Source organism: Patiria miniata, unplaced genomic scaffold (assembly GCF_015706575.1).
Source record: "Patiria miniata isolate m_02_andy unplaced genomic scaffold, ASM1570657v1 HiC_scaffold_1, whole genome shotgun sequence".
NCBI classification, from domain to species: Eukaryota; Metazoa; Echinodermata; class Asteroidea; order Valvatida; family Asterinidae; genus Patiria; species Patiria miniata.
The window spans coordinates 9,688,168-9,700,343 of record NW_024037047.1 but is presented as its reverse complement, the minus strand read 5'-3'; the positions used below and the strand labels follow the sequence as shown (position 1 = coordinate 9,700,343).

The following is a 12,176-nucleotide window of genomic DNA, read 5'->3' as shown; positions in this document are numbered from 1 at the left end:
CACACCAGGTGCCATAATTTTACAGGATGCTTTAGACTGTCATTTACCAACATCCTGTTGTGTATTTCGTAAAAACTTGGTAGTTTTATTTTTCGATGTTTGCAAATGTTGTATTTTCCCTTTAAGGAAATCCTGGTGTTGCCACATATTTAGATAAAAGGGTCTATAATAACTATTTATTTGAATTTGAAACATGACAATGAAATATACATTGTTGTTACGAAAACATATTGCTAAATACTGTAGGCCTGTTGACACTGATTTACACCATTTATGATGAGATGTAGTGTATAGGCCTGGTAGAGTTGCAACTACTTTAGAAGAAACTCAACCCATGAAAATGTTACAGAATACTCATTTGCTGCTTTTAAAACATTTATAGGTGTTGTGTTGGTAACTTTAAAAAGTCCAAAATATTCCAGCCCAAAAAAGGGGACACAAATCATTGATTTTATAAAAAAAAAAAAGATACATTGGTTCTCTCCCTTTTTATTGGAAGTTGCTATTTCCTTAAATATTTCCTCGTAGTTAAACACCTTCTAATATATATTTCATGAACGAAAAATTGCATACTCTTTAAATAAATCATTATTTTGTATTGATCTTTTCTGATACAGGACCCCAAAAAACTGACACAGTTATCATGGCAACATATACGTAATGAAGAATGATGTCAGTATAGTATTGATTTAAAAATCCAGTTGTGTTTAAAATCACCCATTCTAGCCAAGAATATTAATTTGAAAGTGTGATGTGTTGTTTGGGGTGAAAGCTGCTTAAGCAACCAGCAGGATAGACTGATATTAAAATTCATTGATATTTGACTGTGTATTGTGAAACCAGTCACCTAATAAGGTCCTGTAATTACTTGATGTAGCAGGTGGTTGGAATGGGCCCAGGCTGCCGATACTAACAATCATGGTTAACCTTGGATCCATGGGGGGTGAATTATGTGGGTGGGAGACTGGGGGTGGCCCTTAGCTCGGGAAAAAAAAGGAGGGGGGTGTCGAGCAATCCACTTCCATCGAGGGTTACCAGGCATTTATTGTTATGATGTTTTGTCTCTATTTTCACCAATTGATTTACATTTTTCAAAGGTAATGCTTAGTTCTGAAAAAAACATTGTTTGTGAATATTTTCATGTTCTTCATAGTTCACATCAGTGAGTTTGACAGCTTGATGTTTTTTATTTTGATTTTGAAACTAAAATTTATTATGTTTTTGTTAAATATTACCCTTCTACGTACTTTTGATATAATTGTAAATATTTAATATTATTAGACTAGACTTTCAGGTGTTTTAAACTGTTCATTTTAGAATTCATTACGAAAGAAAGTTAAATGTTGTAACACCCTCCCCCAAAAACGTAACTCCCGTTTGGCCTGCAATTGGTCTTCCAAACAACAGTGTTTCTTTATTTGCTATATCGGAAGATTTCGTACCCAAACAATATACGAATTAGCATCAGGATACTCTACCCCGAAGAATTGAAACTAATTTAATCGTCTACAGATTGAAGAGACACTTTCTTGTGATCAAGACGCTCTGCAAAATTGTATATGGTGCTTAAAGATAAGCATTTTTTAAAATTGTTATACAGGGTGTCCTGAAAATAATGGTGCATGTAAACCCCGCCATTTTTGCCAATTTACAACTGGAATTTTTGCAAATGTTTACACGATCTTCAAGGTTACAGATTTAGCTTGAGAATACCGTTTGTTTAATTAAGATTATTTTTGTAAATTCAGAGATATGTTTGAATAACCGCAAAGCCAAAAAAAAACATTCTATGCCACTTTTAGGAAGCCAGTGCTTCAAAGATCAGACAGTGCCAGTATGGCTTTTTTGATAAGATTATCCCTATGGGTGTAAGACAAACATTCCATTCACACGACAATATAGGGTTTTGTTCTTATGTAGAAACAATTCAATAGTACAGACAGGTTTACTTCTTTAAAACTTCAATGAAAGAGTTCAATTAAATATAAATAAATATTGTACACTCTGCTTAAAAATGTTAAAATCACTAACAGTAAAGTGATTTGGTTTTAGACTAGGACTATACTGATTTGACTGCTTTACAGAAAGTGGCACAAAATGGGTTTCTTGGCTTTGCCGTTATTCAAACATATCTTTGGATTTACAAAAGGCTGTAAATTAGCAAAAATGGAGGGGTTTACATACGCCATTTTTTTCAGGACACCCTGTAGTAGTTTCAGAGCGCATCCCTCAAATCAACAATCTTTCAAAGACTATATTAATTCCCTCTTTATAAAAGTGGCAGGTGCCGATACACAGACACGCATAGAGAGAGGTTTTGTTTCACAGTAAACACCAGCGAATTAACAAAATTGACATAAATACTGAGTTTCCATGGAGACATTTCCCCTTGAGTGTTTCTCTCTTGACTCGGTTCTCCTCTGCAAATATGCCTCTCTCTCCATCCATGTTACCCTCCACAACACCTGTCCAAACCCCCTAACGTTAGTTCCACTGATTTTCATTTCTAGAAATGATGTTGAACACGCCATGAGTGTTTGGACTGAATTGACTGCATATAAGTGGTACATCGAGAACTTTGGCAAATATTATGTGGAAACAGCTGTAAATGCTTCTCTTAAAGGGCAAGGATTGTGAGAAATGTAGACATTATTTTGTAGAATTAAAGAAGAAAAAAAAAGTTTGTGAAAGAGCTGTGTCATTGGGTATATATTTAACCATGTGTTTCCTGAAATTTATTGGTAGAATCAGTTAATAACCATCCATGGGACTACAGCTGTTAGTAATAATAAGTTTTGTATTAAAGAAAAATGCGATATAAGGAATAACAAACCTGAAGGAAAACACTTTTTTTCCTTCAGCTGTACAAATAAGCCTGGAGTAGATATGAAAAGGAAGTCCTCAATCAAAAAGAAAAGCAAAAACCGATTGAATTTTGTTATGTGACGTTAAAAACAAATGTTTTAAAGTTGCTCTCCTGTTCTTAAATAAAGTTGAGGTTTTTTTTTAATCCAAACAACTTTTTAATTTTCAGTTTTCTTTTAACGAACAAAAAGCTACCTTTTTCTGTTTTGGGTGTCTGCGTTCCCCCCCCCCCCCCCCGAAGTGTTTTATTATTATTTATTTTTTTTGCACATACTTAACTTATCGCCCTTAACTCTCAAAAAGTTCCGTCCGCGATATTGTAGTGCCACAAACAATCGAAATTTGCAAAGTATTTTATATCCTAAATTGAAAACCTGTATTGTTAGAAACATATTACATACTGTAAGTAGAAAAATAATTCTCTGGTTTAAAACTCGACAATAGCATGGGGTACGGAGATCAAGAGCAGCTTTAAAAAACGTCTGTTCGTTTCTTTGTTTTGGGCGCCACAATTTAGATCTGCGCTTTAAAAGAAGAGCGACCCAATCGAACTGATTTTGTTAATTAGGCCGGTTTCGACCGTTTTATCTTCAATACGTGTCTTACCGGAGGGTAGTTTATTTCTACAAGTAGCATTCCCAACTTCTGCATCGCTTTCAGGATCATCGGGTGATGTTACCCCCTCGGTCGAGCTGCCCTGCACCGTTCCCATTCCGCCCCCTCGTCTCCTGCCATTCCTACGTCGATATCTTCCCCGATCTGCTGTAGCGAGTAGAAGCAAAATAAACCACACGTTCAGATGCGCCATGATTGCGCGCCAACTGAAAAATGACAAGCATTTGCTCCGGGTTATCATATCCTTGATGTTTTTTTCTTTTCTTTAACAATTTCTGTTGGCAGTGTCAAGACGTGCGCATTGTTTTATCGACCGTCTTCATCAATATTGTTTTACAGTGTGTGCTGGCGTGATTGATGACATACTGCGTAATTGACCGTCTCATGTTTATTCATCACGTCCTGACTTTTAACCAATAGGAATGCGGTTAGTAACAAACGTGACTTTATTAGCGGTAAGCTGACGCGTGAGTGGTGGGAATATAACCAATCAGGGAAAGGAAGTGACCTTGGGGTGTGTCAACCTGTGATCCGTGTGTTGGGCAATCAATTACACCTGTTCCTGCTGCACTTTGTGGAAATCTGACAACAAGCAAATAAGTGAATTCATAACATAATCCAATTAACTGAAATTGCGTAACCTTTTCTATTTCTTTTTCAATAAAAATGAGCGATTTTTTCCAGGGATTTTTTAAGGGGTTGTTGCAAAATGCAGTATTTAAAATGAATATTATTATCCAAATATTGCACCGGAGTACCGGTAACAAAAATAAGATAGGGTAATCTGCTCAATTTGTTCGTTTCAGTTCTGTTCAAATGACTTAGAACGACAGAATAGGAAAACGCGACATTATGAATTACTGAATAAGCAGCAGATGGGAAATCACAAAAACTAAGACGTGAATAAAGTCTTAAAAAGGAATTTGTTGCAGGTGAGCACTCACATAATTTTCTTTTGGGCGGGCAAATTACCGTTTGTTTATATTTGGAAAACTGCTGAAAAGCAAACCCTATTTTTGGGTGCCTGGGATCTTTGGTCAACACCGGTACGGTGCGCGGGAGAGCTGATTAATGCACTTGTTGACCTTTGACCTGGGTCAAAGGTAACAATTGACAAGACAGCAAAACATTGAGCTGTGCCAATGTCAAATTGATGTCTGAGCTGCTAGCTGCGCTGCCATTTATTCCTCCATGTGCTGCTTAGTTGTTTTCTAAAAGGTAATGCTCTAATTAGCTGGAAGGAGTAAAGGAAAGAATGTTGCAACCTGACGCCACAGTCACTGCAAAAAATAAGGCATGAATCTTGGACTGAGAAACATTTCCAATTTTAATTTTATGTTATTGTTGGACTTAAATCTTGACTCTCCATAGACTTTGTACACAACCGCTGAAGTGGCGCACGTCAGGCCGGTTGCAGCATTCTTTCCGGCGTAAAGTATGCAGACAACATTACGGAAAAATCCTGACAATTTCCTTGTTGTAGTAGCACCATACATGCCATATATTATTCTGATAGTGATATTCATTCACGTTCTTGCTGACCGCGTGCCAATTCCAGAACTGTACTTCATTGGTTGTGTACGAAGGAAAGATTTCCATATACGAAGTTCACTCAACACCCTGTGTACAAACCCTATGAGATTGGACTGAAAAATTCGAAGTGCTTTCTAAGAAAACGTTGTATTTTCTCACTGCTCAAATTGACTTTGATGACATTAAATTGCTATCTGGGGGCCTGTTAGTCAATACAGAGGAAAATTAGTGAACTTTGTATATGGAAATCTTTCCGTGTACGAAGTCTATGGAGAGTCAAAAAAAAAAAATTCTAAGTATTTCCTACCAAAATTGGTACTCGTATCAAAATAAGCCTTTAAAGACGTAGTAGGCTGATGGTTCCTACCGTCCAACAATCAGTATCTTTTATTAACATTTTCGAACAGGCATAATGCATAGATGGATTGGGACAAGTTAGCCCATGTAGACGTTATAATTAATTGTTGTATAAAGTTGTCCCTCCGGTTGTTGGGACTATAAACCCCCGCTACAAACTGATGTCGCCCAGTGAAAATGATGCATAATGTACCGATAATGTCAGACCCGGAGTCGGTTTGCTGGCAAAGCTGATCTGTTTGTGCCCCAAAACAAAAACCTTTTTTTTTTTTATTCAGAGGGTTGCAGACTAGACATACAAAAAAGAAAAAAACGTAATTGTTTTTGTTGGAATAAATAATTAAAAACTTAAAAACCTACTTTTGATTAACATCACCCCAACGCAAAATTCCATCTTATGAATAGTTGCATGTGGTACCCGCTGCTGCATGTACATTAGATTTGAACTAGCCAACCAATCCCGTAAGCTCGGTGGTCAAGTTGTAAGACATCTGCACTAGAAAGCAGGACTGAGGTCGTGGGTTCGAGTCCCACCCGAGTGATTTTTTCAGCTTTCCTCGGGAGTTAACACACTGAGTATACAGTGTTTATACGTCGGTGAAGGGCAAACCTAACATTGATTTACATCACCCCGATGCAGAATTCCATCTTATGAATAGTTAAAATTTATTAATAGGAAAACAAATAAATTTGTTGAAAGCATAGAAAATGCAACTAAAAAAATGAAATATAATCACTGTCGTTATAATTGACACTACCGTCCGAGAATAATCGAGAATGATCACTTGATGAGTAACATTATGTTTGGTAATGACAAAACTGAAACAGATAAATTGGACAGATAAATGGTCAGCTCTGTGAGCTGTTTGGAAACTCATGTAAAATAGGTTTTATTTGACAGCCCGTTGGATGTATTTGCTAGCAATGCTCACTTTTTTGTAATCTGACATTTTGGTTGAATTTATTTGGACAGGTGTGGACATTCTGATAGCTTGACTGCTTCTCCTGCTGCTCATCCTGATCATGACTATGCTGCACCCACCAGTGATCAGTTACAGGCTGCTGTGCTTCACATCCGACAATTGGCAGCTGAGAATCAACAGCTACGAGCTCTGAGGTTTGACACATCCAGGTTCTCCAAAGATCCTGAAATGATGGAGTTCTACACTAGCTTTGATACTTATGAGCAATTCATGAACACGTTCCAGGCCTTACAACCCAGAATGCTAAGGACAGGTGCCTGGGTTGCCATTAAAGACCCAATGGAGACTGAAAACCTTGAACCAATTGACCAGTTCTTCCTGTTCTTATGCGGTGTTGGGCTGGACTCTTAGAGCAGGATTTAGCGGTGCGATTTGGGATCAGTCTTGCTGCTGTGAATGGAATCCTGAACATCTGGACCAGCTGTCTGCACTGCATTCTGGCTTCGCTCCCTGTTTGGCCATCCAGGTGCAACGAGGCACATACCATAATTAAATGAGCTAGTGGGATGTTTCACAAAACATTTGGTAGAAGTGCTGAACAAAATCATTGGAAATTTATAGTAGTGTTCTTATTTTGACTTTCTGAACAAAGAGTATTTATGAATGAGAATAAATATGTGCTTGGCCAGTATTAAACAAGTACATTTAAAGCGGGCTAGGAACCTGGTCGCTGATAATGGCCCAAGCCGACAGCCCTTAGCCGGTTTAAAATGTACTTGTTGTTAAAACCTGCCAAGGCCATATTTATTCCCTTAGTTAAGGTTTAGATTGAGTAATTACTAGACTAAAGAAGGAGAGCTCTCATAACCTGTGCAGGCGCGGATCCAGAGGGGGGGGGGGTCAAACCCCCCCCCCCCCAAAAAAAATGATCATACAAATTCCTAAAAAATAACTTGAAACCGCCCCCCCCCCCCTGCTGTGACACCCCCCAAAAATTAAACTGTTATAATGTCTGCCTGTTTAAAATACGGTACACCATTCTGTAATCTAGTGTTAATAATCGTTGAATTTGAACAGTGCCCCCTATTGATTTTCCGGAGGCCAAGTGTCCGGAGAAAAAAACCTGTTTACATTTTCTGATTTTTTTGCTGATGAACCCCCCCCCCCCCCCCCTGCGAAAATTCCTGGATCCGCTCCTGCTGTGGCTTTGTTGATGAGAGATGAGACAGTGAGCTTGGCTATTACAGACATGTCAATCAAGTTCTTCAGTCAATGACAAGTCAATCACAAGAGTTCATTGTTCTCTTAAAACCTAGTGTTGGTTTGAAATAAACGTGCTCATAGTAATTTTAAATTAAATTTAAAACAATTATTTTTATGTAAAGGCCTAATTTGGCCAAAGCTTTTAATTTTATTCTAAAAGCATTAAGTTGAAGGTCAGCATTCAGAATTTTGACTGAATTGCCTTATCATTAATTAACCAATCCAGAAAATGTGTGAATCATTCCAGATGGGACTGGAAGAATGCTGCAACCTGACGCCAACTTTTTCTTCATATTATCTCGATTAATGTCAGTCATTGCCAAAATGATGATAAGACATGAATCTGGGACTGAGAAACATTTGCAGTTTTGCAATGAAATACATTTAAAAAAAATGTTTGACTCTCCATAGACTTTGTACATAGCTCCATGATGTACCCAACGGCTGAAGTGGCGTCAGGATGCAACAGTCTTTCCAAGACCACTTCCAATTTATCAACAGCAAACGATCAGTTTGAACAAAACATGGTCACTGATCTGAGGGTTTAAATTGTCAGTACATGCATGTGCAGATACAATTTTGTAAAACAGAAATCTGTTGAGACGTATACTTCCTATCCTTCACAGATTTTGTCTGAAATTATCTCGTTTCAAGAGGAATATCTAAGTTAATCATCGGCTTTTCTTTTTATTTATTTTAATTGTTTAAATGCTGTTATTTGAAAAAAGTAATTGATTTGAATAAAAACAAACTTCAAATTGAATGCACAAAGATTAACAGTGATGTGGACAGTTAATTTGTTTGTTTGTTTCTCCCATTTTTCGCGCATTTTGGGGCTTTTTTTTTTTACATCATCCGTGCATGGCTTTACCAATCCACACAGGAACAACTTGAACTAAGAAATTTAATCAGTTCTTGGACCACTGAGATTTAAGGAAACGAGTAACTTTGATATTTATCTTTCAAAAAATGAGAACACAATCAAAATCCCAAGTCAAGAGAGGGCGCTAATAATATTCATATATGTAAATTATTGCTGAAACTGAAGGCTAAATACCATGGGCTGGGTTTTTTAAATCTCGGCGTCGTTCCGGGTTCGATCAATCGGCTGTATTAGGCTTAAGAATCTTCAGGAATCTTTTTATTTCCACACTACAAGAAAATAAACTCTTAAGTTTGTCCCATATTAAGGTGATTTAATTGTCCTGAAGCTGAACATGACCCCTTATTGAGGATTTAATGAGCAAGAGCACGACGTTAAATATTCTAAAGCTGGCAATGAGGCCGAGTTTTGAAAAACACTGTTTGGCGTCGCTAGCTCGCAACAACACTAATGCGCTGGTCTTATTCACAGGCTGTTTAGAACTAGTACTTCTATGGTGCACGTGTAGCTCAATGGACATGGACGAATACGTGTGTTCGACGGATGCAAGAGAGTCTATTTTCTTTGTTAATTTTCTTTGTCGAATCTGGCGTTAACAATAAAATGTTTCCATTGAGGCGAAAGGATTAAACGCCGCTATCTTTTTCCACGCTTGAGTGCATCTGAATGGGTGTTTTTCAAGCGGAAAATCACGAAATTCAGCTCTTATACAGCATTTTAACACACAAAACGATACTTTTTGCAGAGGAAATTGCATACTGAATACAACTGTAGTTTCAAAATGCAAAAATTCGCCGTATTAAGAAAATCGATGTCGAATTTTTTGGTTGTGCCAAGCAAAAACTTTCCACTTTCCAACGTAGGTGGCGCTAAACATTTTTCATTCACACGTGTGTCAGAGAAAATCAAACTGGCAATTGCCACAGCATACTTTTTCCTCGGGAAGGGGCGGGGTCGGCGGGTTCTTTAGGGGGAAGGGGGGAAGGGTACAGACGTATTGAGAGTACCGTGACAGACCTATTGGCATTACAGAAATATTGTTTGGGAATTAATGTAACACTATTATTATTGATAGTTATTTTATCAGTTTTGTGCGCGCGTAGGGGGAACATGTGGGTTGGCTTGGGACCGGCGACCCGTGATCACGGTATGGCGGAGTTGATAAGTGGGAGGGGGGGGGGTTACAAAACTGTATTTTGTTTGGACAGGGGGGGGGGGGGTATGAGGGGGATATATATAAAATAGAAATTAAGTGCATTCAATTATGTAGCCTATTTATGAAGCAAACTGCAGTATTCGTGCATATTATACTACACGTGCATCATAGAGGTGTTTGAAAAAACGCGGCCTCATTACCAATTCAGAATATTGTAGATCCTGAATAACTAGTGAGACTCTTGATCAATATGGGGTCATGGTTGCTTCAGAAACAAATAATTTATGAATTGATGTCTGTATTATATCTGGTGTTTAACCCCTTCCCCCTCCCCCCCCCCCTCCCCCTCCATAAAAAAGACAGTGTCCCTCCTCAACTAATTTGTGGGTGTATAACTTGTTTGGCTCAGTGACTGCACAGTCGATGAAATATATATAGCGCCACCTACGTTGGAGATCGGAAAGTTTTTGCTTGGCACAACCAAAAAATTCGACATCGATTTCCTTAATACGGCGAATTTTTACATTCTGAAACTACAGTTTTGTTCAGTATTCAATTTCCTCTGCAAAAAGTATCATTTTGTAGGTTAAAATGCTGTATAAGAGCTGTAATACGTAATTTTCCGCTTGAAAAACACCCATTCAGATGCACTCAAGCGTGGAAAAAGATAGCGGCGTTTAATCCTTTCGCCTCAATGGAAACATTTTATTGTTAACGCCAGATTCAACAAAGAAAATTAACAAAGAAAATAGACTCCCTTGCATCCGTCGAACCGGTGTTCTTATTTTGTTAGCTTAGTCTATGCACGTGTGCTTCGCAAGGAGATAGGCAAAACGCCTGTAAACAAGCCTAGTACCCGGCGTATACGCGTAAGAAGCACGTGGTGTGTGGTATTAGCTGGAGACGCCATTTCATTCAGCATTTGCAGTCCCAGGGCTTGGCCTTTTCAGCACTAATTTGAATAAATGAATATTTAGATTTCGAAGCAAACTAACGTTTTACCCGTTTGTATCGATGGTGGCGCTGTATATATTAACGCGCGTACCGCGCGCTGGGGGCGACCACTATTGTCGCCCCTAGCGGTATAACGCTTGTACCGCTGGGGGCGCCCTTTGTCGCCTCTAGCGGTATATAATAACGCGCGTACCGCTGGGGGCGACCATTATTGTCGCCCCTAGCGGTTTATATTAACGCTTGTACGGCTGGGGGCGACCGTTATTGTCGCCCCCAGAGGAAATTCCGCTAGGGGCGACCTTTCTTGTCGCCCCTAGCGGTATATATTAACGCGCGTACCGCTGGGGGCGACCATTATTGTCGCCCCTAGCGATATACCGCTGGGGGCGACCGATATTGTCGCCCATAGCGGTATATCTTAACGCGCGTATTGCTGGGGGCGACCATTATTGTCGCCCCTAGCGGTATACCGCTGGGGGCGACCGATATTGTCGCCCATAGCGGTATATATTAATGCTTGTACGGCTGGGGGCGACCGTTATTGTCGCCCCCAGAGGAACTTCCGCCTATATTACTAAGCCTATATTACGGCTATAATTATATAGAACGCCAAGTTAAGTAGAAAGGGTTTTGCTCTTGTGGTACGGCATAGGATTCCCAATCAGGCGTCCCGGGTTCAATTCCCAGCTATGTTACTTTATTTATTTTAAATTATATATACATATTTTTTTTTAAAAGTTTTCCCGTCCAAAAACAAAAATGTTAACATGAAATTGTCTAAGTATGTGTGAAATATGTGTTCTCAAAATCAGATAAAGAGAGAAATTTTGGGCACAGACATTTGAAGGACAGAATTTATTTCATCCCCCCCCCCAAATAAATATATAAAAAGATTTATATATAAAATCTTCACACAAAGTCATCTCTGATTTGACATTTGAAGATATGTTTTGCTTGTCAAAGAACACTTTATTTTGTTTTCAAAATCCAAACTTTACATACTTCATAATACAGTATTATAACCACATAGTTGAACCCTAACATCTTTTACTAGGAACTGGACCAATTCCATCAAAATCAATCAATCACTGTGCGTCTAATACAAAACTGTGTTGGCATTCATGGACTTGCTACACATGGCTTTTATCACAATAGCAGTACAGGAAGCTAGGCAAAATCAATCGGATACCCCTAGCACTGCTTCAGACCATTAGGCCCAAATCCATCATACTCCATCAGAATCTACTCACGCCAGGCTTCTGGACACAGTCCCCCAACATCCACCAAAATGGGGGGATGGATTTTGATGGAGTTAGGGTGGTTAGGGTTAAACATGTCATTAGAATTGCACAAGGAGCTCTTCAAAGCACTTAGAAGATTCGCTGAGCTGTTTAAGGAAGACAAGGCAAAGTACTAAAGCTGGTCCCAGAGTTCACAATTCTACTCGATTGATTCTCATTTTGGCAGAGCGGAGATAAACAATGCAATGGTTGTTGTCAGACTCTTCATCCAAGTGAGAGATAATTGAGTTGAGTTCATATTACAGGGCTCATGCAAAGTAGTTTGTGATGCAGTCCTTGAAAAATGCACCTTTGTGTCTTAGGCCAAAAAAAATAATAAGTCGGTC

At 38.8% G+C, this 12,176-nt stretch overlaps 1 long non-coding RNA gene across 1 annotated transcript; it reads left to right on the top strand.

Annotated features, from left to right (window-relative positions):
* The first annotated feature begins 4,592 nt into the window (after positions 1 to 4,592).
* On the top strand, positions 4,593 to 6,933 carry LOC119722743. Its single transcript, XR_005270475.1, has 2 exons — positions 4,593 to 4,698; positions 6,344 to 6,933. It is a non-coding gene; the product is annotated as an uncharacterized LOC119722743 (long non-coding RNA).
* The last annotated feature ends 5,243 nt before the right edge of the window (positions 6,934 to 12,176 follow it).